This window comes from Ruditapes philippinarum, unplaced genomic scaffold (genome assembly GCF_026571515.1).
Source record: "Ruditapes philippinarum isolate M1 unplaced genomic scaffold, ASM2657151v2 ctg663_1_1_1_1, whole genome shotgun sequence".
NCBI classification, from domain to species: Eukaryota; Metazoa; Mollusca; class Bivalvia; order Venerida; family Veneridae; genus Ruditapes; species Ruditapes philippinarum.
The window spans coordinates 179,367-204,133 of record NW_026864384.1 but is presented as its reverse complement, the minus strand read 5'-3'; the positions used below and the strand labels follow the sequence as shown (position 1 = coordinate 204,133).

The following is a 24,767-nucleotide window of genomic DNA, read 5'->3' as shown; positions in this document are numbered from 1 at the left end:
ATGCGTACAACACATCACCTTCTTACTGTGAACATTTGTGCTAAATATTTTTAAAATCCCTTGATGGATGAGAAAATTATGCACTGGAAACAAAATACACCCTGTAACAGACTATGTTAACATTTGACCTCTAACTGTGACCTTGATGGTAGGCGACTGAATGTTTTGCATGACACATCGTTTTATTGTAAACGTTTGTGCCAAATCATTTCAAAATCCCTTGATCTATGAAAAAGTTATGTACCGGACACAAAATATACTCTTTAACAGCATATGTTAATCTTTGACATCCAACTGTAACCTTGACCTTGGAGGTAGGCAACTGGTTGTAGTGCACAACACATTGTCTCATTATTGTGAACATTTGTTCCAAGTATTTTTAAAACCCCTTGATCTTTAAAGAAGTAATGGAACGGACACAAAGTATACCCCTGTAACAGACTATCATAATATTTTACCTCAACAAGCCAACAGCAGATAGTGAATAAATAATTAATTATAATCTGTAAGTAATCTGAAATATTTTATCAGAAGGAATAATACTGAGCTGAAAAAGCAAATATCAGGATATTTGAAATTCATCCTGAGATAATTGTTGAAGACCTTCATAATTTTTACCATAAGCAAAGTATCTAATAAAATCCAAACTTGAGCTTCAGAACCAATTACAAATGTTACTTACTATTTGAGAATTTTATTTCATTTTAGCAAGAGACAAATATATCCGAGATATGACGTAGCTTCCTAGCATGCATGACAGAAACTTCCAGGAAAAGCTTAAAACTTAAATTGTGAAATGTTAACCAGTCTGATACAACTTTAGTGAAACATCTATCATGATTTGTAGACATTGTAAGTTTTATTTTTAAGCGTGACAAGGAGAAACACTTCCCTATAAACTACTGTTTATTCAATTTCTAGACAAAATGAACATCGGAACAATTTATTACTGTGTCCAAATTGTTTCAGTCTCAGTTTGTATTACAACATTCATAACAATGCTCTTAAGCTATCATCCATGGAATTGTTATCCTTATTTCTTCATTTCAACCTTATGTGAAGTTCCATGCCATTTTTTATCAATCTAGAAATGTGTCCATAGGACACGGGTGCCCCCACACTCCACTGTTTTGTCAATCTTATGACTTTAGGTCAAATATTTTTTAGGCTACATCTGCCACAAGTTTAAACTAAAAATCGTTTACTAAGTCAAGGGCAAGAACTTTATAAATACTGAATAAATCCACAAGCAAACCCCAAGGTGCATAAGTACTTGGCTGACCAACATTCTTGTAAACTTTCAGACCTACAGGTTAAATATTTTTTGAGTTATGCATGAACAAGTTGAAAATTGCAAATTTATACTTAGTCAAGGACAATAACTCTAACAAAACTAAAAACAAGAAAAATGGCAATGCCACGAAACCAGGTTTTCAATTATCACCATTGTAGAGGTCGCGCAAATGGGTGGCGCGATAGCTCAGTTGGTAAGACCACTGACTGTCACTCCTGAGGTTCCGGGTTCGATCCTGGGTAACACTCTTGGGATTTTTCAGAAACACTTTCAGTGTTTCCCACCTAACTAGAGGTTTACTGGTAAGAAACCCAGGTAATCCTCGCATGTATCAGTGCTATACACTGGGCATGTAAAAGAACCAAGGAATCTATTCAATAAGAGCTAGGGACTGGTTCCCGGATTTCCTTGTATCGCATAGCTATCTCTACAGTCTGCTGAGGTAAGGACCCTACTGGAAATAAGTGCTTGCACTTTCGTAGGTTATCCTTGACCGCCAGGTCTAAAGAAAATCAATCAATCAATCAATCAAAAGTAGATAAATATGTTGTAGTTGAAATACAAATACAAGCAACAAACAATGTAACTATGTGCAATGTAAATCATGAATAATGAATTTTCTATTTTTAGTAACTGTAACCTTGACCCTAGGGGGCCAAAAAGCCATCCCAAGTGAGGATTTTATAAAAACTTGCTTTACACCAAATTTCATAAAAATATCTTATTCCAAACTAGTTATTCACTGGAAACCTATTTTCTATTTTTAGTAACAGTGACCTGACTGATTTTAGGCAACAATGACCTTGACCTTGACTTTACAGGACCCAAAAGCAGGCAGATGAGCTGGCAGGCATGCAACAACCTAGATAGTTTCTATTCCTGTAAATTTAGTTGATTCTAACTCAAGCACTAGAGGAGCAAATAACACAACATTATGGAACGGTTTTCCCTAAGTCAAGGGCAATAAATCTGACAAAACAGAATAAATCCACAAGTGAAACCGGTGCACAACTTCACATGCTGAGCAACATTCCTGTAAATTTTCATGTACTTTTTGAGTTACGTGTGATCGTAAATTTTTATGAAGTCAAGGGCAATAACTCTAAAAATACTTAACATATCCACATGAAAATACCCAGGTGCGCAACTACACATGCTGATCAACATTCCTGTAAGGTTTCATGACTCTAGGTCAAATACTTTTTGAGCTATGGTGCGACACAAATTGCAAATTTTCACTAAGTCAATGACAACAAGAACCAATTGAACCGGGTGATGCTCCCCGAGAGGAAAGTATAAAAAAATGAACAAAGGGCAAAAACTCCAAAATTAGGCAAGGCAGAGTTATGGTTTTATGCACTGCACTTCTATTCAATGAGATCTATCTATCTATTAAGTTTTGTGATGATATCTCAAATAGTTTCAGAGTTATGTCCCGGGTAAAATTCAAAGTGTAAAAATGAACAAAGGGCAATAACTCCAAAATTAGACAAGGCTGTGTTAAAGTTCTTTAGCATTGCAGTTCTATCCAATGAGATCTATCTACATGTACCTACAAAGTTCATGTTGATATCTCTAATAGTTATAGAGTTATGTCCGGGACAAAAGTCAAAAAGTAAAAATAAACAAAGGGCAATAACTCCAAAATAAGGCAAGGCAGAGTTATAGTTCTTTAGCACTGCACTTCTACCCAATGAGACCTATCTACCTACAAAGTTTCATGTTGATATCTCTTATATTTTAAGAGTTATGTCCCGGACAAAGTTTTAAGTGTCAAAATGAACAATGACAATAGCTCAAAAATTAGACAAGACAGAGTTATGGTTCTTGTGCACTGCAAATTTTCTCAATGAGATCTATCTATCTGCAAAGTTTCATGTTGATAACTCTTATAGTTTTAGAGTTATGTTCCGGACAAAGTTCAAAGTGTAAAAATAAACAAAGGGCAATAATTCAAGTATTAGGCAAGGCAGAGTTACAGTTCTTGTGAACTGCACACCTACTCAATAAGATCTATCTACCTACAAAGTTTCATGTTGATAACTCTAATAGTTTTAAAATTATGTCCCGGACAAAGTTCAAAGTGTAAAAATAAACAAGGCAGTCTGGAGGACAGCTAAATCCCCTGTCGCAGTGAACCTTTTACAGCCAGGACCTTGTTGTTATGCCATGCATATCATAAGCACAAAGTCTCATAATGGTGATTATTTGTGCCATGTTATTTGAAATCTTCCATAAAGTAAAAAAAGTTATGGAGAACATATGAGCCGTGTCATGACAAAACCAACATAGTGGTTTTGCGACCAGCATGGATCCAGACCAGCCTGCGCATCCGCGCAGTCTGATCAGGATCCATGCTGTTCGCTGTCAGTTTCTCCACTTGTAATAGAGTTGATAAGCTAACAGCATGGATCCTGATCAGACTGCGCGAATGCGCAGGCTGGTCTGGATCCATGCTGGTCGCAAACCCATTATATTGGTTTTGTCATGACACGGCTCATATAACCTTGACCTTTGGGGTAGCAACCTGGATGTTGCAGATTGTGTCATGGTGATTATCATTTGTGCCAAGTTATTTTAAAACCTTTGAATTGTCAATAAGTTAAAGAGCAGACATGAAAAATAGATGTTTTTTACATTGGACCTATGAATGTGACCCTGACCTTCAGAGTTGTGACTTGATTATTGTCCTCTGCCAATGGTGTCATAATGGTGATCATTTCTGCCAAGTTATCGTAACAAGAGGGCCATGATGGCCCTGAAATCGCTCACCTGTATATAGGCCCCTAGGCAAAGGCCAATTTTAAACCAGGGGCTTTTATTTGAACACATTTGGTAGACACCAATAAGAAGATGTTTCATGCTAAATATCTTAGCTCTAGCTCTTTGGGGTTTTTAAAAGAAGATTTTTTAAGTTTTTACTATATACATAAAGGGAAAAACAATGACCCCCTGGGGCTGGGCCAATTTTTACCCCAGGGCTTTTATTTGAACAAACTTGGTAGACACTGACTAGATGATGTATCATGCCAAATATTTAAGCTCTAGCTCTTTCGGTTTTCTAAAAGATATTTTAAGTTTTTTCTTTCGATTGCCATGGCAACCAGAGTTCTGCTTGGAATAAAATTCTTTGAACTATTTTTAAAGTTAACTAACAAAGAAACATTCCTGTGAAGTTTGGATGAAATTGGCTGAGTGGTTTATGAGGAGATGTTGTTTAAAGTAAAAGTTAGACTTTTTATTATGAAATTAAGAGTTTTGAACATTTGACCTCTAAGTGTGACTTTGAACTTGGGGGGGGGGGGGGGTAGCAACCCAATTATTGCGCTCTGCACATTGTCTCATTATGGTGATAACTTGTGCCATTTTATTTTTTAAACAAGAAACATGGCAATGCCATGAAACCAGGTTTTCAATTATCACCATTGTAGATAAATATGTTGTATTTGAAATACAAATACAAGCAACAAACAATGTAACTATGTTCAATGTAAAACATGAATAATGTAGGAGGAATTGCCACTGAAGAAGCGTTCACTATATATTCTGTATAAGGAAAAAAAACAAAGGGCCATAATTAGATAAAAAAATTATCCAATCACAAAACCCCGACAATATGTGTCAGGGCACTTGATGACAAAGCTTCTGTGAAAGTTTGAACAAAATACGTTGAGAAATGTAGGATGAGTTCAGCACAGAAGAATTTGTACACTATATATTGATAATTCTGTATAAGGAAAAAAAACAAAGCGCCATAATTAGGTCAAATATTATCCAATCACAAAACCCCGACAATGTGCGCCAGGGCACTTGATAACAAAGCTTCTGTGAAAGTTTGGTCAAAATCCGTTGAGAAATGTAGGAGAAATTGCGCACGATAGAAATTGTTCACAATATATTCTGTATAAGAAAAAAAAACAAAGGGCCATAATTTGGTCAAATATTATCCAATCACAAAACCCTGACAACATGCACCAGGGCACTTGATGACAAAGTTTCTGTGTAGGTTTGGTCAAAATTTAGAAATGTAGAGGGAGTTCAGCACAGAAGAAAATGTTCACTATATATTCTTTATAAGGAAAAAAACAAAGAGATATAATTAGGTCAAATATTACCCAATCCCAAAACCCCGACAATATGCGCCAGGGCACTTGATGACAAAGGTTCTGTGAAAGTTTGGTCAAAATCCGTGGTGAAATGTAGGAGGAGTTGCGCACAGAAGAAATTGTTCACTATATATTCTATATAAGGAAAAAAAAACAAAGGGCCATAATTAGGTCAAATATTATCCAATCACAAAACCCTGACAATATGCGCCAGGGCACTTGATGACAAAGCTTCTGTGAAAGTTTGGTCAAAATCCGTTGAGAAATGTAGGAGAAATTGCGCACGATAGAAATTGTTCACTATATATTCTGTATAAGGAAAAAAAACAAAGGGCCATAATTAGGTCAAATATTATCCAATCACAAAACCCTGACAACATGCATCAGTGCACTTGATGACAAAGTTTCTGTGAAAGTTTGGCCAAAATCCGTTTAGAAATGTAGAGGGAGTTCAGCACAGAAGAAAATGTTCACTATATATTCTATATAAGGAAAAAAAACAAAGGGCCATAATTAGGTGAAATATTATCCAATCCCAAAACCCCGATAATATGCGCCAGGGCACTTGATGACAAAGGTTCTGTGAAAGTTTGGTCAAAATCCGAGGTGAAATGTAGGAGGAGTTGCGCACAGAAGAAATTGTTCGCTATATATTCTATATAAGGAAAAAAAACAAAGGGCCATAATTAGGTCAAATATTATTCAATCGCAAAACCCTGACAATATGCCGCAGGGCACTTGATGACAAAGCTTCTGTGAAAGTCTGGTCAAAATTCGTTGAGAAATGTAGGAGGAGTTGCGCACAGAAGAAATTGTTCACTATATATTCTATATAAGGAAAAAAAACAAAGGGCCATAATTAGGTCAAATATTATCCAATCGCAAAACCCCGACAATATGCCGCAGGGCACTTGATGACAAAGCTTTTGTGAAAGTTTGGTCAAATTTTGTTGAGAAATGTAGGAGGAGTTGCGCACAGAAGAAATTGTTCACTATATATTCTATATAAGGAAAAAAAACAAAGGGCCATAATTAGGTCAAATATTATCTAATCGCAAAACCCCGACAATATGCCGCAGGGCACTTGATGACAAAGCTTCTGTGAAAGTTTGGTCAAAATTCGTTGAGAAATGTAGGAGGAGTTGCGCACAGAAGAAATTGTTCACTATATATTCTATATAAGGAAAAAAAACAAAGGGCCATAATTAGGTCAAATATTATCCAATCGCAAAACCCCGACAATATGCACCAGGGCACTTGATGACAAAGCTTCTGTGAAAGTTTGGTCAAAATCCGTTGAGAAATGTAGAATGAGTTGTGCACAGAAGAAATTGTTTACGCCCGCCCGCCGACATACCTCAATCTAATAACCAGTTTTTTCCTTCGGAAAACCTGGTTAAAAAATCAGTAGTTTAAAAGTTATGAAGCGGACACAAAATGTAGACTTTTATTATGAAATGAAGAGCTTTTAACATTTGACCTTTAAGTGTGACCTTGACCTTGGTGGTAGCAACCCAATTATTGCGCTCTGCACATCCTCTCATTATGGTGATAACTTGTGCCAAGTTATTTTTAAAAAAATTCAGTAGTTTGAGCGGACACGAAATGTAGACTTTTATTATGAAATGAAGACCTTTTAATATTTGACCTTTAAGTGTGATCATGATCTTGGGGAAGTAACCCAATTATTGTGCTCTTCACATTGTCTCATTATGGTGATTACTTGTGCCAATTTATTTTTTCAGTGGTTTAAAAGTTTAAAAGTTTAAAGTTTAAAAGACATGAAAGTGTTACGGACAGATAAACGGATGGACGGACAGATGTCCGGGCAAATGTAATAAGGGGCCATTTCTTTTGTTATTTTCTATTGTTTAATAGAGGGCCAATGGCCCCTTATTCTATTGTTACAGAATGAACTCTATTGTTCTCTTTTGTTCTGTTTACAGTTAGATGGCCCCTTATCCCTATTCGGTAGTGCGGACGAACGGAAGAACTGACAGACAAAGGCCATTCCTAACAAAGGGCAATAATTAAAAAATTAGGCAAGGCAGAGTTACGGTTCTTGTGCACTGCACACCTACTCAATGAGATCTATCTACCTACAAAGTTTTATGTTGATACCTCTTGTTGTTTCAAAGTTATGTCTCGGACAAGAAAAGCGGATAGACGGACGGACAGATGGATGGACAAAGCGGCAACTAGATGCTCACCCTTCGGGGAGCATAAAAACAGAAAAAACTAGAATGGTTTTTGTCACAAAAAACATATATGTCTCCCAAAACTATGTATGGTCACTCATGTGAAGTTTCATTCAAATCCCACCAGTAGCTAAAATGACCTGTGAAAGCGGGACAAGATTTTTCTATTTATAGCTCTGACCGCCATTTTGTGCAGCAAAGCAGAACATGCAGGTGATGTGCACAACTAGGGATGGTACAAGAGTAATAACTCTACAAATATTACATAACTCCACACGAAAATACCCAGGTGCACAACTACACATGCTGATTAATATTCCTATAAAGTTTCATGACCCTCGGTCAAATACTTTTTGAGCTATGTGCGACACAATTTGAAAATTGAAAATTTTTACTAAGTCAAGGGCAATAACTCTACAAATTCTAAATCAAGATATGTTAGTAAAACATGTATGCCCCCTATCGGCAGCTAATTAGTCATATAATCAGGTTATTATGACTGACTTTTGACGTAGTTACCAATAAATCAATAAGGGTTAATTACTGGTCATGACTAGTCCCTAGGTAATTGTGACTGCAGAGGTTGTGTGCAGCAATTTATGACAAAGTTATTACAAATCTTACCAAATAATATATGCATAAACTTTATGAATCATGTAGGGCTCATTAATGACAGCCAAGTTGTTATATTACATAAGACCTTGAACTGTATATACCGAAAGGACTTTTAGTTTAATAAAAAATATCAACCAAGGCAACTTGAGTTGTTGAGTAATTGGTCAAAAACAGTCTTTACATACAAGGTCAATATGACATTGACCTTTGATCCTTAAATCAATAAGGGTTATCTACTGGCCAAGACTAATGCACCTGTGAAGTTTGAAGGTAAAGGGCCCATGAGTTGGGATATTGATCAGAAAGCGTTGTTACCTATAAGGTCAATGTGATCTTGACCTCTGACCCCTTAATGCCAGAAATCCATTGAGGTCATCTTCTGACCAAAGCTTGAAGGTCAGGGGTCCATGGGTTGTCCAGTTATTGATAGAAAACCATTTTGAAATACAAGGTCAATGCAACCTTGACCTTTGACCCCCTGACCCTAAAATCAATAGAGGTCATCTACTGGCCAAGACCAATGCACCTACAAAATTTGAGGGCCAATAGCTTGTCAAGTTATTGATCAGAAACTGTTTTTATCTACAAGGTCAATGCAACCTTGATCTTTAAAACCCTTGACCCGAAATCAATAGGGGTCATCTACTGGTCAAGTCCAATGCACCTACTAAGCTTGAGGGCCAACAGCCCATGGGTTGTCAAGTTATTGATCGGAAACCTTTTTTTACCCTCAAGGTCAATGTGACCTTGACCCCTTCACCCCAAAATCAATAGGGGTCATCCGCTGGTCATGAACAATCATCATACCAGGTTTGAAGTTCCTAGGCCTAAGCGTTCTTTAGTTATTACTCGGAAACTGTTTTTACCTACAAGCCCAATGTGACCTTGACCTTTAATCCATTGACCCCAAAAATCAATAGGGGTAATCTGCTGGTCATAAACAATCATCATACTTAAGTTTGAAATTCCTAGGCCTAAGTGTTCTTTAGTTATTACTCAGAAACTGTTTTTTACTTACAAGGTTAATGTGACTTTAACCTTTGACCCCTTGACCCACAAATCAATATGGGTCATCTGCTAGTCATGAACAATCATCAAACCAAGTTTGAAGTTCCTACACCTAAGCGTTCTTTAGTTATTAATCTGAAACCATTTTTACCTACAAGGTCAATGTAACCTTGACCTACGACCCCTCTACCCTAATCAATTGGGGTCATCTGCTGGTCATGAACGTCATACCAAGTTACAAGTTCCTAGACCTAAGCATTCTTTAGTTATTGATCGGAAACCATTTTTACCATGACCCTAGGTCAAAGACTTTTTGAGTTATGTGTGACACAAAATGAGAACGGACGGCAAAATGAGACCGGACAGACTGACGGACAGACATCCGGATGGAAGGACAAAGGTAAATCTAAATCCCCCCCTAAAAATGATGAACCACCTGACTTCCAGAAGGACCACCTGAATTTCAAATCCAGTGGTCCAGCTTACCACCTGCTAAAAAGTTAGTGTTGAGGCCTGGAGGAAAATCAATAACCCCACTGGAGTGGGGGCAATTTTGACCCCAGGGCATTTATATGAAAAAATCTGGTAGACACATATTAGAAGATGTATTATGCTAAATATCTAAAGCTGGGGTCTCACTTACATCCCAGTAGTTTTTTACCAGAGATAACCCATATTCATACTTGACCTAGAAATCATCAAAACAACCTTCCTGACCAATATTCAGGACATTTGAATTAAAACTGCAGCCACTAGAGTGTTAACAAGATTTTTCTATTTTTAGCTCCTGTGACCTAGTTTTTTGACCCGAGATGACCCATCTTCATACTTGACCTGTATTTCATTGAGACAAACATTCTGACAAACTTTGATGACTGTGACTGCTAGACAACCCTAATTGTTGACGACGCAAGACGCACAACGCCGGACATAGACCAATCACTATACCTCACCTTGACCACTTTGTGGTCAGGTGAGCTAACAATTCTTACAGGGTACCACCAAAGAAACATTCCTGTGAAGTTTGCTTGAAATTTGCTTATCAATTTATAAGGAGATGTTGTTTAAAGTAAAAGTTTACTGACAGATGATGGACCCTGGACGAACTGTGATCATAAAAGCTCACCTTGTCAGTTTGATAGGTGAGCTAAAAATTGATTTAAACCATTTACCTTATATTTGACACTTTTATTCAGCATTGTTACATTTTCAATGTATTTTCATTGATATTTCTTAAGACTGCTTTCGAAACTAGGAACTTACTAGTAACAGAATTCCTTGTAAAAGAATTGAAACAGAGTTATGGTTGTGGGCAATTAAAGATAGTATGTTGCATTTCCTTTCAATGTGGTTGACTATTGATGAAGTTTTATTGAATTACTCCTGTAAAAAGTCCAGAAAGAGTTAAGCTTCTTAAGCACTGCACTTCCTCTCATCGCGCTTGACCATTGCATGAAGTTGCATTAAATTCTAAATATTAGTTTTTTTAAGTTATGCACTGGACTTCCTCTCATTGCGCTTGACCATTGTATGAAGTTGTATTGAATTCCAACTACTAGTTTTCAATTTATGCACTGGACAAAAAAGTAACAAAGGGCAATAACTGTAATAAGTCCAAATAGAGTTCTGGTTCTCTCAATATATTAACCATTGTATGAAATTGTATTGAATTCCAACCAGTAGTTTTCAAGTTAAGCTCCAGACAAGGAAAAGTAACAAAGGGCAATAACTCTGTAATTAATCAAGATGGAGTTATGGTTCACCACAGGGTGACTCCAATATACCCCCCACCCTAAACTTCGTTTAGAGTGATAACTAGACCTATCACAGAAGGTGATTAATACCCCCACAAGCAATTTTTTGAAAAATAAGTGGTCTATAGAAAACTTTGAACTCAATCTTTAGTACATGAAGTATCAACTGTGTACAAAGAATAATATTATTTCAATTTATTGCAATCCCAAACGGGTTTTTCATATAAGCTTGCTATACACCAAGTTTGATTACAATATCTCATTCCTAACTCTAGTTATTGTTCGGAAACCAGTTTTCTATTTTTAGTAATGGTGGCCTTGACCTTGACCCCAGGGGGTCCAAATGCAATACCAACCGGGGTCTCAACATAAGGTTGCTACAAATGTATATACTAAGTTTGATTACAATACCTCATTCCAAATTATAGTTATTGTCCGGGAACCAAGATGTGGACTGACGGACCGTTATAAAAGGAGATTGTTATAAACTAAAATTTATAATTTAGTTACTCTCCTAAACATGGTCATCTAGTAGATCTATGAGCGATTCCAGTAAAATTCATCTTGTACACTAACTGACCCAAGTAAAATCAGTCCAGAACAGATAATGCAAATAGAATAGGTAAAAAAAACAAATAATTAAAAAAACACAATAACACATATTTGGTCTAGAACAAATCATTCAGACAAAAGCTTGGTCTATAATAGTTATTTTTGCAAGTCTTCAACCTGTTTCTGTCTAACAATAAAATGTTTTATAAAATGATTATTAGATGAAGCTCACAGCTGTTAGGTACAACAGTAACATCCAACAATAAACAGAGAATGGGAGCAGGCCATTTGTTTATAGGCAAACAAATTAATTCCTGGCATTGTAACTTTTAACTAATCATTACTAAGGAAGGTAAAAAATGAAGTGATTATTAGAATTGAATATAAAAATGGTGTTTAAATGTGTGAATAAATTAAACAATAATTCACATGGACAAAAAAAAAAATGACAAAAGAAGAAATGAAAATAAATATATCACATAAATAAGCATGAACAAATTAGGTCATGGAAAACAATGGAGGAGCATAATATGGTCGTCTTTAAAAACTTAAATGTGCATGTTAATGGACTTAGGTAATTTATTTGCTCTACTGACTACTGAGAAATAACTACTATAGAGTAGTATGTTCATGTTGATCTCAGTTAATTTTTCGACCTCCTATTATTAAACCAGACAATGTCAAAATTATCATTATATTATCATTATTGACAAGCACAAACATTTTTTTTAAATGTATGATACTGACTTTAAACAATTATTTATAAAACATTAGGGGAAAAAGTATTTGAGACTTTCTTAATAAATAAACCACTAAATCTTCACAATAATATTGCAAGTTATCTAAGTAATATCTCTATCAATAAAGTAAGTTTCCATGTAAATCTTGTCTGGTTTTTATTTATATACGAATTATCTATTGATAGTTTCCATTAATCATTCAAGCTCTTAAATCATTGAGTTTGATGGGAAAAAAATGTCTAATTGCAGAAAAGGCCTTGTTTGTGTAAAAATGTAAAAATTACAATATGAACATCATTTGTCAAATAGTAAATGTTTTTGAAAATTATAAAATCTATCTGGGCATTTACACAATATACTACAGGCCTTTAACTAGCCTAAATAAAAATTATGAAAAAATAGGAAAGTTTAGCAAAAAAGTTAGGAAAAGTAGGAACGTTTTCATTTAAAAGGTAGGAATAAAAGGAACTATTTTATATGAATGCTACATTTTAACCAACGTACCTTTTATGTTCAAAAAGGTTTCAGTAAACTCCTACTTTGATTGGTGGTTATTCTCATCATTAAAGAAAATTTGACAGCATTACCATGCTTTTACAAACATATTAAACAGAGATTCAAAGATCTGTCTTCTTGTTTTATTTATTTATCTATATTTATTTATCTTTATTCTATGTTTTATATCCCCAAGTTTGGGGAAAAATAATTGTTCTTGCAGCATCCATTCATTTTTGTTTCTTAGTTTTGATTGGGTTTTACATCAATTCCTTTAAGTGCACATTTAGATATTTGTTGTAACAGTATACTCCTAAATTTTCCATATTTCCTTTTTACAAATTCTATAATACTGATGTATCAGCTAGGTAATCAAAAGAGCTTCATTTTATTGATGTGTTTAAACCATAAAAATTGATGACGTAGACATTTTTTACGTTGCATACACGTGTACATAAAAATAAAGTCAAATGATTTAACTATGGTTTTATGTTTATTTGCCCTGATGATTATAGAAACCAGTAGGCAATAAATTAAGTTAATGTCAGTTATCCTTTAGTATAATTTTTCTAGTTCCGACACTTTTATATATATGTGTGGGTAAAAATAAAAATAATAATATGTATATGGGTGCAAAAAAAACCGGAAAATAGTAATCACAAATTCTCAGATGAGCATAAAGGGTCATCTAAGACTTAAACAAAGGCTAGCCAAAACTTGATTCAGTAATTCTGTTTTTATTCCCATTATAAATTTTGAAGAAAAAACAACAAAAACAAAAAACTACATCTTGTCTGATAATGTATGATAATGTATCAGGTATGATGTTTCATTTAAAAAATGTGAGTATAAATCAAAAATGCAGGAAAACTTCAATAAAAGATTTACTGAATCATAAAACTGATAATTAGGAAACTGGTGCATATTGTTTACTCATCACTTCAAAGAAACACAAAGTCATAGGATAACCAGTCCATGTTACTTCTGAAGTTAGTTTAAACATCATATAAAAACATCTAGGGTTATGTGATACTATCTTACTCGAGAAAATCAGGTCTGAGTTGATATGTTGACATCGTCTTCCTGTGTACCATTTTGTGCAGCTAGTGAAAAATAAATGTTCAACATTTTAATATATCTGTTAACAATAATATATTAAAGTAGAATTTGTAGCAATGCTTACTTGGAACAATAACTTCAATATTCAACTGCTGGCACCGTACGCCCTCATATTCATATGTGCAACTGTAACATATAGAAAAACGTTTTGGTTATCTCATATAACTTAATTTTCACAATTACTATACTATTATCTAATAGATAACATTAGGTGATTTAATATTGATTTATAAGGTACTAAATAGGACATAATTTATTTTGCATCAATTAGTAAAAGTATTCAATATAAAATTATATTGATTAATCATTTATGAACTGTACCTTTAGGATAATGTCTTTAGGATAATGTTATATAAAGCAATACTATAAAATAAATACTATTTACAATTAAGAACATTGCATTCTAGACTGTAGGAGTAGATTGTTTTTATATCAAAAAGCAACTACATGGGTGAAAGTTGGAAATTAGCTTTTTTAATCAAATAATGTTTGAACATTATTTGATTAAAAAAAAGCTAATAATGAAGTATGAATTGTAAGGTTATGATTAAAATTGATTAATCAGATGAATTACAAAATCATTAATCAAATTTCATCTATAACACAAAGAATAATGTTTGTTTATTAATATTTGACAATGAATTTCACTCAATAGAAAAATGTCGAACACTCATTCATTATATTTTCATATAAAGAAAACATCAATTTGATTCATATACCATATATCAGGTTATTTTTGCGTATGGCAATTTTTGCGATTTTGTCAGTAATCTAAATTTAGCAAATCTAATCTTAGCGATTTTGTTGTACATGTTTCTTTATTTCGTGGTTAACTGCTGACAGAGTGACCAGTCTTTTTGTCAGAGATTTATTACATGGTGAAAATCAATGACACCCCCTGGGGTGGGCCCAATTTTGATCCCAGGACTATAATTCCAACAATCTTGGTAGAGGCGTCTACCAGACAATGCCTTATGCAAAATAGTTATGCTCACCCATGTGGATCTTTACAAGAATATTTTTTAAATTTTTTCTTATAATTCCTTTTGGTTGCCAGATTTTTGCATAGAATCAAATTCTCTGAACAACTTTGAAAGCCCTTCACCCAAGTAACAATCCTGTTAAGTTTGGTTGAAATTGAACTATTGGTTAATCACAAGAAGATTTTTTAAGTTAACTATATAATCTATCACACACACATGCACGCACACAGACAGACACACAAGTTAATCGCTATATGCCACTGCATCGTGGACGCTGCGGTGGCATAAAAAAAAAACCAGATTACATTTGTGAACTAGAAATGTGTCGTCACGCCACGGATGCCCCTGCATGCAGCCAAAATTTCAGATGTTTTAATATTTAGTTCCAAATTTGTTTGCACAAACTATTTTTTTCATTTTAAGTTCAAAGCCCTTAAAACTATTCATATAGTGTATTTATAGCATATTTGTAGCCAAAATCATGACTACATACATTTCCACAAAAGTATGAGTGCTGAAACTGAAAATTCAAATTTTTTCAAACATTCAAGAGAGATTACTTTGCCCAAAATCATTGAACCATGACTAAATTCAAACTTGAACTGCTTATTCCTAAGATGTATCTTTATGTCAAATTTAAGTTCAATGTGTACAACCATTGGGGAGATAATGAACGGAAACTAAAAATTTCTGATTTTTTTCAAACTTCAAGAGGGATAACTCTGTCAGCTATCATCAAACCATGGCCAAATTCAAACTTGACCAGTGTATTCTTATGACATATCCATATGTCAAATTTGAGTTGAATATGTACAACTGTTGGGGAGATAATGAACGGAAACTGAAATTTTCCTTTTTTTTCAAAGTTAAAGGGGCATAACTCTGCCAAAAAATCATTAAACCATGACCAAATTCGAATTTGACCTGTACATTCCTTTAACATATCCATATGTCAAATTTGAGTTGAATGTGTAATACCATTGGGGAGACTGAAAATTTCATATTATTTTCAAAGTGAAAGGGGCATAACTCTGCCAAAAAATCATTAAACCATGACCAAATTCGAATTTGACCTGCCCATTCTTATGACATATCCATATGTCAAATTTGAGTTGAATGTGTAATACAGTTGGGCAGATAATGAAGGGAAACTGAAAAATTCATATTATTTTCATAGTGAAAGGGACATAACTCTGCCAAAAATCATTGAACCATGACAAAATTCGAACTTGACCTGCGCATTCCTTTGATGTATCCATATGTCAAATTTGAGTTGAATGTGTAATACCCTTGGTGGAGATAATGAGCAGAAACTGAAAATTTCATATTATTTTCAAAGTGAAAGGAGCAAAACTTTTATAATGCCAAAAATCATCGAACCATGACCAAATTCGAACTTGGCCGGCGCATTCCTTTGACATATCCATATGTCAAATTTGAGTTGAATGTGTAATACTGTTGGGAGATAAAGAATGGAAACTGAAAATTTCATATTATTTTCAAAGTGAAAGGGGCATAATTCTGCCAAAAATCATAGAACCATAAACAAATTTGAACTTGACCTGCGCATTCCTTTTTTTAGTTAACAAATATTATTTTGCATGAATAATTAGATATACAAGGCTTAAAATAAATGGACTGAAATTAAGTGGTGAATGTCCAGGGCTGGGAGTCAAAATTGCGTCGTATCCTACAAAACGTAAACAAACGCTGCCATCTTGGATCGAAAATGGTAGGTTTTTGTTTATTATTCTTTTTGTTGGAAATACCTGAAAACCAGATATATATTTTAACAAGCTCCACTTTTTTCCGCTTAGTTCGGTAAAAGTAATAGTGAACTTGCAACTTGAAGCGGGTCAGAATTTTTATAAAGTTTTGTAGATCCGACGCAGTTTATAGTGCTTTATCCATCGTTTTTTCCCTTCAAATCAATTATATACTTGTTTCAAAGATAACCATAAACTTCAAAATATTATTTTACATCAAATACTAACATTTCATTAAAAAGAAATGTTAATTTTTTAAGAAAATAATAATTTGTAAAGAAAATATGATACGATGTAGTTATATTTTTTGACAGTCTTTTCAAAAGGGATAATTTTGCCAATATAAGTCTATTTCGTCTCCCACATAACTTCCCTTTGGGGCCCCATAGAGAGATGATGCAGCATCAACCATAGCATATCAAGGCTAAGACTTGGGCTTATCAATCACAAAAAATTGCAATCCCAAGAAAAGTGTTATCTTTAAGTATTAACCCATTACGCGATATACACGCCTTTTTCACCCCCTCCCCCTTTTTGTTGTCTCAAATGGTGAAAAAATGCCTTATTTAGGCCCCAACACTTGTTTTTGTTTGAGAAATGTTGTTAAAAAAAGTGATCACTTTTTCGGAGCAGCCCTCCAACCAAAAGATACATCAGGGGGTTGCTAGGGGGTTGTGCCCCCTTCTGTTTGGGGGGGGTTTGAAGGGGGCGGCAGTCCCCCTCATCGCCAAGAAAATTTTGGACTTGTGAGAGGCTAAAAATGACCCCAGATCGATCATAATGTAACGTGTAACCAACGCTGAAAAGCATTTGACTCTATCTCAATCAATTGAGAAGTTGCAGCACTTTGAAATCAATTTAGATGGAAAAAATCAACACAAAATAGTGATATTTGGCAATTTTGAGATGTCCCCTCGTTGCCATGGTAACAGAAAATTTAAGCCTGAGCATGCTGTTGCAAAGGCAATGGTCCAGTCAACATTTGTGCCAAGTTTGATTAGTATTGAAGCAGTTTTTATAGTTTTATAGCAATTTGAACTTGTAATGGGAGACTTTTCAATGAAAACAGCCATTTTTCACAAAATGCTCATGAAGTAATGGGTTAAAGGAGTTAAAAATTGTTATAAAATTCAGCAGTGTTGAGGAATACTTTTATTTCACGTATCAACAACGATTCTTGGGTAAGTCCGTTTATTTTATCATAATAAATTTACTGGGAAACAAATATTGACCTTGTCACACAACATGTGTGTTGATAAGAAATATATATTTGAAGTTTGAAGTAGATACCTTAAAAAGTAAAGAAGTTATAATATTTCTTTCAGAAATTTCTAAGTTCAAAGGGTGATTAATCTGAAAATATTGCTTCGAGAATAACGAACCTTGTCACATAAGATCTGGTTGATGATAAGGAATATGTATTTGAAGTTTGAGGAAGATACCTTTAAAACTAAAGAAGTTATAGTAAAAAGTAATATTTTTCAAGTAAAAAATCTAAGTTAACAGGGAGATAATTCTTGCAACATTGGTACAAGAGTTATGAACCTTGTCACGTAAATTGTGGTTAATGATAAGGAACATATATTTGAAGTATGAAGTTGAGCCCTTAAGTAATAAAGAAGTTACAGTAAAAAATAATATTTTTTAAGGAAAATTCTAAGTTCAAGGGGAGATAAATCTGAAAATATTGGTGCTAGAGTTATAAACCTTCTCACATAAGATGTGGTTGATAATAAGGAACATATATTTGAAGTATGAAGTTTTGAGGTTTGAGCCGGGTGATGCTCCCAATGTAGGTTTTGGACACAGGAAAGTACACCTCTTGTAGTTTCAGAGTTATGTCCTTGGAAAAAGTGCAATAATTCCAAAATAAGGCAAGGCAGAGTTACTGTTATTTGCACTGCACTTCTAATCAATGCGATCTATCAACCTACAAGTTTCTTGTTGATACCTTTTATGGTTTCCGAGTTATGTCCCGGACAAAGGGCATATATATATACGTATTTCCCGTATTTGTTCGTTTATTAACCAATATCTATTCAGTAAAAATTGTTAATTACCATACAATTTGTGGCCATTAAATCATTAACTTGTGAATTTTATTACCTCCCTTTAATAAATGTCATTAATTCACTGCCAGATTGTACGGATTATGCTTAATGTCTGTAATATTATAATTTTACAGTATAAATAACCAAATTGTGTTTGCCGGGAAATACGTTATCATTTAACGTTCCCGCTTTTTTTTCATGACTTTACGTCATTTGTTTATATGTTTATTGTTTATTAAAGTTTTGGCTGAAGATATGCGAAGAAAGCATTGAAAGCGCTACCGAATATACATGGAGTTTGTTATTTCTTAAACATTATTATTTTATCTACGCATTTATATATATTTATATAGATACATTTATATAGAGACGCATTTATATATATATATACAGTAAAAACTCTGAAAACCGGACCCTCTGAAAACCGGAATCCTCTGAAAACCGGACCATTTTAAAAGTCCCGTATTTTCTCCTTATAATTATGTTCATTGAAAAAAATCCTCTGAATACAGGAACCTCTGAATTCCGAAAACCGGACGATTTTCTATGGTTTCTAATGATAAACATGCATAAAAAATCCTCTAAAAACAGGACAGCAATTTTATGTGTCAATGTTCTGTGTATTTTAATGTAGATTTAAACATAATCTTAACTGGTGACGTGTTCAATTACCAATTTATGATCATGTCTTTCTTATCTATGCAGGTGTGAAAACACTTTGTCAGTGTGTGTAAATTTCTTATTGGCAACTAAATTAAAGCTCTTTTATCATAATTGTGTCTTTCTCTGTATAGGTATGATTTTTCAAAATGTTTTAAATTTGTTGTGTGGTTTTTTTTTAAATATAAAATGTCTAAAAGAATTGGGGAACTATTGTTAAATGATTCCTGTTTTGCTTAAAATTTTGACCTTGAAGTTATCTTTGTTTGGATATTAATTAAATGCAAAAATAGTAATACTAAATTACATTAATTACATATTTCAAGGATATATTTAAGACAATGTGTTGTTTTAATTTCTGATTTTCAGAATTATATTCATGGATTTGCATAATAAAATTACTAAAATACATTTATTGCAAAAAGAAATTAAAATATGACTTAGACAAAAGGGTTGAAAAATGAATGGTTCATGCCAAATATCTAAGCTCTACCTCTTTGGGTTTTTTAAAAGAAGATATTTTAAGTTTTTTCTATCGGTTGCCATGGCAACCAGAGTTCTGCATGGAATTAAATTCTTTGAACAATTTTTAAAGGTGACCACCACAGGAACATTCCTGTGAAGTTTGGATGAAATTGGCTCAGCGGTTTATGAGGAGATGTCATTCAAAGTAAAAGTTTACGGACGACTGACGGACGCCGGACGCCGGAAGAAAAGCGATCACAAAAGCTCACCCTGTCACTTTGTGTCATCAACAAGACAATTACCTTTAAGTGAACATTTAGATAAATGCTCTAAAAAAGACCCGAAATTTGGTATTTTCCCATTTTATAAATTTCACAGTAAAAACGTTTCAGCTAGGTTATGTAAAGAACGCTATTTTATTGATGTTTTTAATCCAAAACTAAATACTATATTATGACGTTACTATTTTTAGATTATGCGTACACATGTGTACACAAAAACGTCGTTACTATGCGACGACGTCACATTTGCCCTGATGATCATAAGAGAAACCGGTTGGCAAATAATTAAATAAGTTAACTCATGGACTGTGTTATTTGTTTTATTTATATGTGACTTTTTTCCGGCACTTGTTTTCATTTTTTGTATATATATATATATATATATATATATACACACACACACACACCAATAAATATATAATTATGGTCATTTAATGCACAAATCTGAGAAAATTCAGTAATTTAACCTTCAAGGTCAAGGTCATTAAAGAACCCAAGCAAATTTGGGTTTGATAAACAACAAGGTCTGGTCCTTAAGAATGTTCTGTTATAATATGAAGTTGATCCCTTCAATAATAGCAAAGTTACAGTCAGTTACAGCCATAACAATGAAAATTTCAATAATTTGACCTTCAAAGACAATGTCATTAATGAGTGAAGGTCAAGGTCTGTCAGGTTATTTTTAAGAGTTATCCTTGAAGATTATTATGTTCAAGTTTTAAGACAATCCATTCAAAAATAACAACCAATAATAGCCAAAAAAATGAAATTTCAATAATATTTCAATTATTTCAAAGACAACGTCATTAATGAGTGAAGGTCAAGGTCTGTCAGGTTATTTTTAAGAGTTATCCTTGAAGATTATTATGTTCAAGTTTTAAGACAATCCATTCAAAAATAACAACCAATAATAGCCAAAAAAATGAATATTTCAATAATTTGACCTTCAAAGTCAAGGTCATTTATGAGTGAAGGTCAAGGTCTGTCTGGTTATTTTTAAGGGATATCCCTGAAGATTATTATGTTCAAGTTTGAAGACAATCCATTCATAAATAACAAAGTTACAGCCAATAATAGCCAAAAAAAATGAAAATTTCAATAATTTGACCTTCAAAGTCAAAGTCATTTATGAGTGAAGGTCAAGGTCTGTCTGGTTTTTTTTAAGGGATATCCTTGAACATTATTATGTTCAAGTTTGAAGACAATCCATTCAAAAATAACAAAGTTACAGCCAATAACAGCATGAACAAGCAAAATTTGGACATTTAACCTTGAAGGTCAAGGTCATTTATGGATGAAGGTCAAGGTTAGTGTGGTCTACTGAAAGGTCTTGTCCCAAGGGTTGTTGTGGCCAAGTATGAAGACAATACACCAAGAAATAAAAAAGTTATGATCCAGGTACAAGTTTGCGGACGGCAACGGCGCCGCGACTATAACAATACCTCTACTTTTTTTTTCAAAAAAAAAAAAAAAAAAAAAAAAAAGCTAAAAAATGAGAATTTCAATGATTTGACCTTGAAAGTCATAGTCATTTATGAGTGAAGGTCAAGGTCTGTCTGGTTATTTTTAAGAGATATCCTTGAAGATTATTATGTTCAAGTTTGAAGACAATCCATTCAAAAATAACAAAAGTTACAGCCAATAATAGCTAGAACAAGCAAAATTTGAACTTTTGACCTTGAAGGTCAAAGTCATTTATGGATGAAGGTCAAGGTTAGTGTGGTCTACTGAAAGGTCTTGCCCCAAGGGTTGTTGTGGCCAAGTATGAAGACAATACACCAAGAACTAAAAAAGTAATGATCCAGGTACAAGTTTGCGGACGGCAACGGGTACGGCCACAGCAACGCTGCCAGGACTATAACAATACCTCTACTTTTTTTTCAAAAAAAGTTGAGCTAAAAATGACTCTTTAACAGTTTACTGTTCTCATTTTAGATATGTGATAAAAATAATATTATATTCATGTAGATTCAATACTAAATTTATTGAACTTAATGAATAAAACAACATTATGCGAGCCTTTTTGAATAAAACAATACTATGCTCGCAAAACGCTCGCATAATATGATTTTATTTAAAGGGACTCCACTGAGGTTTAAAAGCCTAAAAACCTAACATTTGAATTTCTTACATAAATGAGCTGGGCCACTTTAAACAAAAATATATGCAAAGATAGTTAAGGAATATACTTTGAAATAAATTGAAAATCGTATTTTTATGCTTCTCTTAGCCCGATTTGAGCGAAAAGCGTTTAAACGCTTCTCATTTTGGGTCATTTTTTTACCATTTGAATAATTATTGTGGAAAAACAAAGTGCGCGAATGATCTGAAATTTTGCGCAAAGATTAGTGGTCTAAACCTTCATCAAATGGAACATTTATCTGGAAAAAATATTTTCAGTCCCGTCATGTCAAAAAACCTCAGTGGAGTCCCTTTAACTCGTTCAATAAATATCGTATTAAACATTCACTCATTCAATATCCTCTATGTTTTACAGGGATACAGCAGACCCTAACCTTTTCTTGATATTCAGGTAAGGATATTATATTTATTCAAATTCTAACTGTATTGTATATACATGTATATCTCAAAATCACAGGGGGCAATAACTCTTGACAAATATCACTGAGGTCTTACAAGAGTTATTACAACCTTGAAATGACCAAAAAAATACTCACTGGCAGGAAGCCTTTCTTTCGCCCTCTATGACTAGTACAAAACATGTGCCTTGATTTAAACATGCTGTTTTATTTACTTCATCTGATCTACACTCTAACCCTCGTAAACTACCATTAATTGTTGGTTCTGTGGGGGTCGGAACTGTGGTCGGAGCAGGGGTTGCTGGGACACGTCCACAAGCCTCTGAATAAGAAAAGTGACACAAAGTGTCAACTGTTGAATGAATCAAATCATTAGAAATTACTCTAATTCATAAAAGTACAATTCAGCCCTCTTTGAAATAACAAACAATAGAAGATGGTCTAAGAAATCAGTCCTAAAATTGGTGAAAATGCAGTTCATTAAGATGAAATAATACAGCATATCTTTCATATAAGATATTATGAAATGCTTAAAATGTCTTAAAGCTTATAGTTCACAGCTAAAGCAAAACATAACAAAAAGTTAACTTTAAAGAATTTATAGATATTGATCATGGCTCATTAATGTGAGGCATTGAAAAAGAATAAATGAAATGATTAACTGCCCCATAAATCCTTGAAACAGTTTTTACTTAATGAATTTCATCAATACAGCTCAAAATTGTTTGCAGATATACTGTTTCAATATATCATGAGTCTAACATAGCAGTGGTGTAGCTTAATATAGACAGTGAAGGCCATGGCCTACAAGTTTTTTTAAGGAATGTTGGCAAATAAATAATAGCCACCGCTGGGCGGGGCAAATGCTTGACATGTTACTTTTTCTAAAAGTAATAAATAAACGGTTTAAAAAATCTTTAACTAAAAATGTGTCCATAGGACATTTCAGGTACCCCCACACTCAACTTTACAAATACTGAATAAATCCACAAGTGAACCCCAAGGTGCATAAGTATACATGCTGACCAACATTCTTGTAAACTTTTAGGCCTACAGGTCAAATATTTTTGAGCTATGCATCAACAAGTTGAAAATTGCAAATTTATACTAACGTAAGTCAAGGGCAATAACTCTAACAAAACTAAAAAAAACGCATGCAAAGTCCCAGGTGCATAGCTTCACAGTGATGTTGATCATTATTCCTGTAAAGTTGGTTGATTCTAACTCAAGCACTCAAGGAACAATAACAAAACATAATGAAATCGTTTTTACTAAGTCAAGGGAAATAACTCTACAAATTCTGGATAAATCCACAAGCAAAACCAAAGGTGCACAACTACATATGATGACCAACATTCCTGTTAAGTTTCATAACTCTAGGTTAAAACCATTTTGAGCTAAGCATGACACAAATTGAAAATTTCCACTAAGTCAAGGGCAGTAACTTGGACAAAACATATTAATTCACAAGCGAAACCCCAGGAGCACAACTTCACATGCTGATCAACATTCCCTAAAAGTTTCATGACCCTATGTCAAATAGTTTTGAGCTACGTGTGACACAAGTTGAAAATTGCAAATTTTTACTAAGTCAAAGACAATAACATCGCAAATACTAAAGAATTCCACACAAAAATACCCAGAGTGCACAACTACATATGCTGATCAACATTCCTGTAAAGTTTCATGACCCTAGGTCAAATTTTTTTTGAGCTACTTGTCACACAAGTTGAAAATTTCAAATTTTTACTAAGTCAAGGGCAATAACTCTGACAAAGCAGAATAAATCCACAAGCTAAAACCCAGGTGCACAACTACACAGTCATGCTGATCAACATTCCTGTAAATTTCATGACTCTAGGTCAAATACTTGTTGATTTACGTGTGATACAAGTTGAAAATTGCAAATTTTTACTAAGTCAAGGGCAATAAATCTAAAAATACTAAATATATCCACATAAAAATAACCAGGTGCACAATTAAACATGCTGATCAACGTTCCTGAAAATTTTCATGACCCTAGGTTAAATACTTTTGAGCTACATGCAACACAAGTTGAAAATTTCAAATTTTTACTAAGTCAAGGGCAATTACTCTGACAGAACATATTAATTCACAAGCGAAAGCCCAAATGCACATC

The 24,767-nt window shown here is 33.8% G+C and overlaps 1 long non-coding RNA gene across 1 annotated transcript in view; it reads right to left on the bottom strand.

Moving 5' to 3' along the window:
• LOC132725415 (uncharacterized) overlaps positions 1-22,747 on the bottom strand; it is a 31,905-nt gene extending 9,158 nt beyond the window's left edge. The window contains exons 1-2 of the long non-coding RNA XR_009625053.1: positions 20,109-22,747; positions 13,946-14,007 (exon numbers count right to left, since the gene is read on the bottom strand). This is a non-coding gene — a long non-coding RNA (uncharacterized LOC132725415). The remainder of the gene's footprint in view (positions 1-13,945; positions 14,008-20,108) is intronic.
• Positions 22,748-24,767: the final 2,020 nt, after the last annotated feature.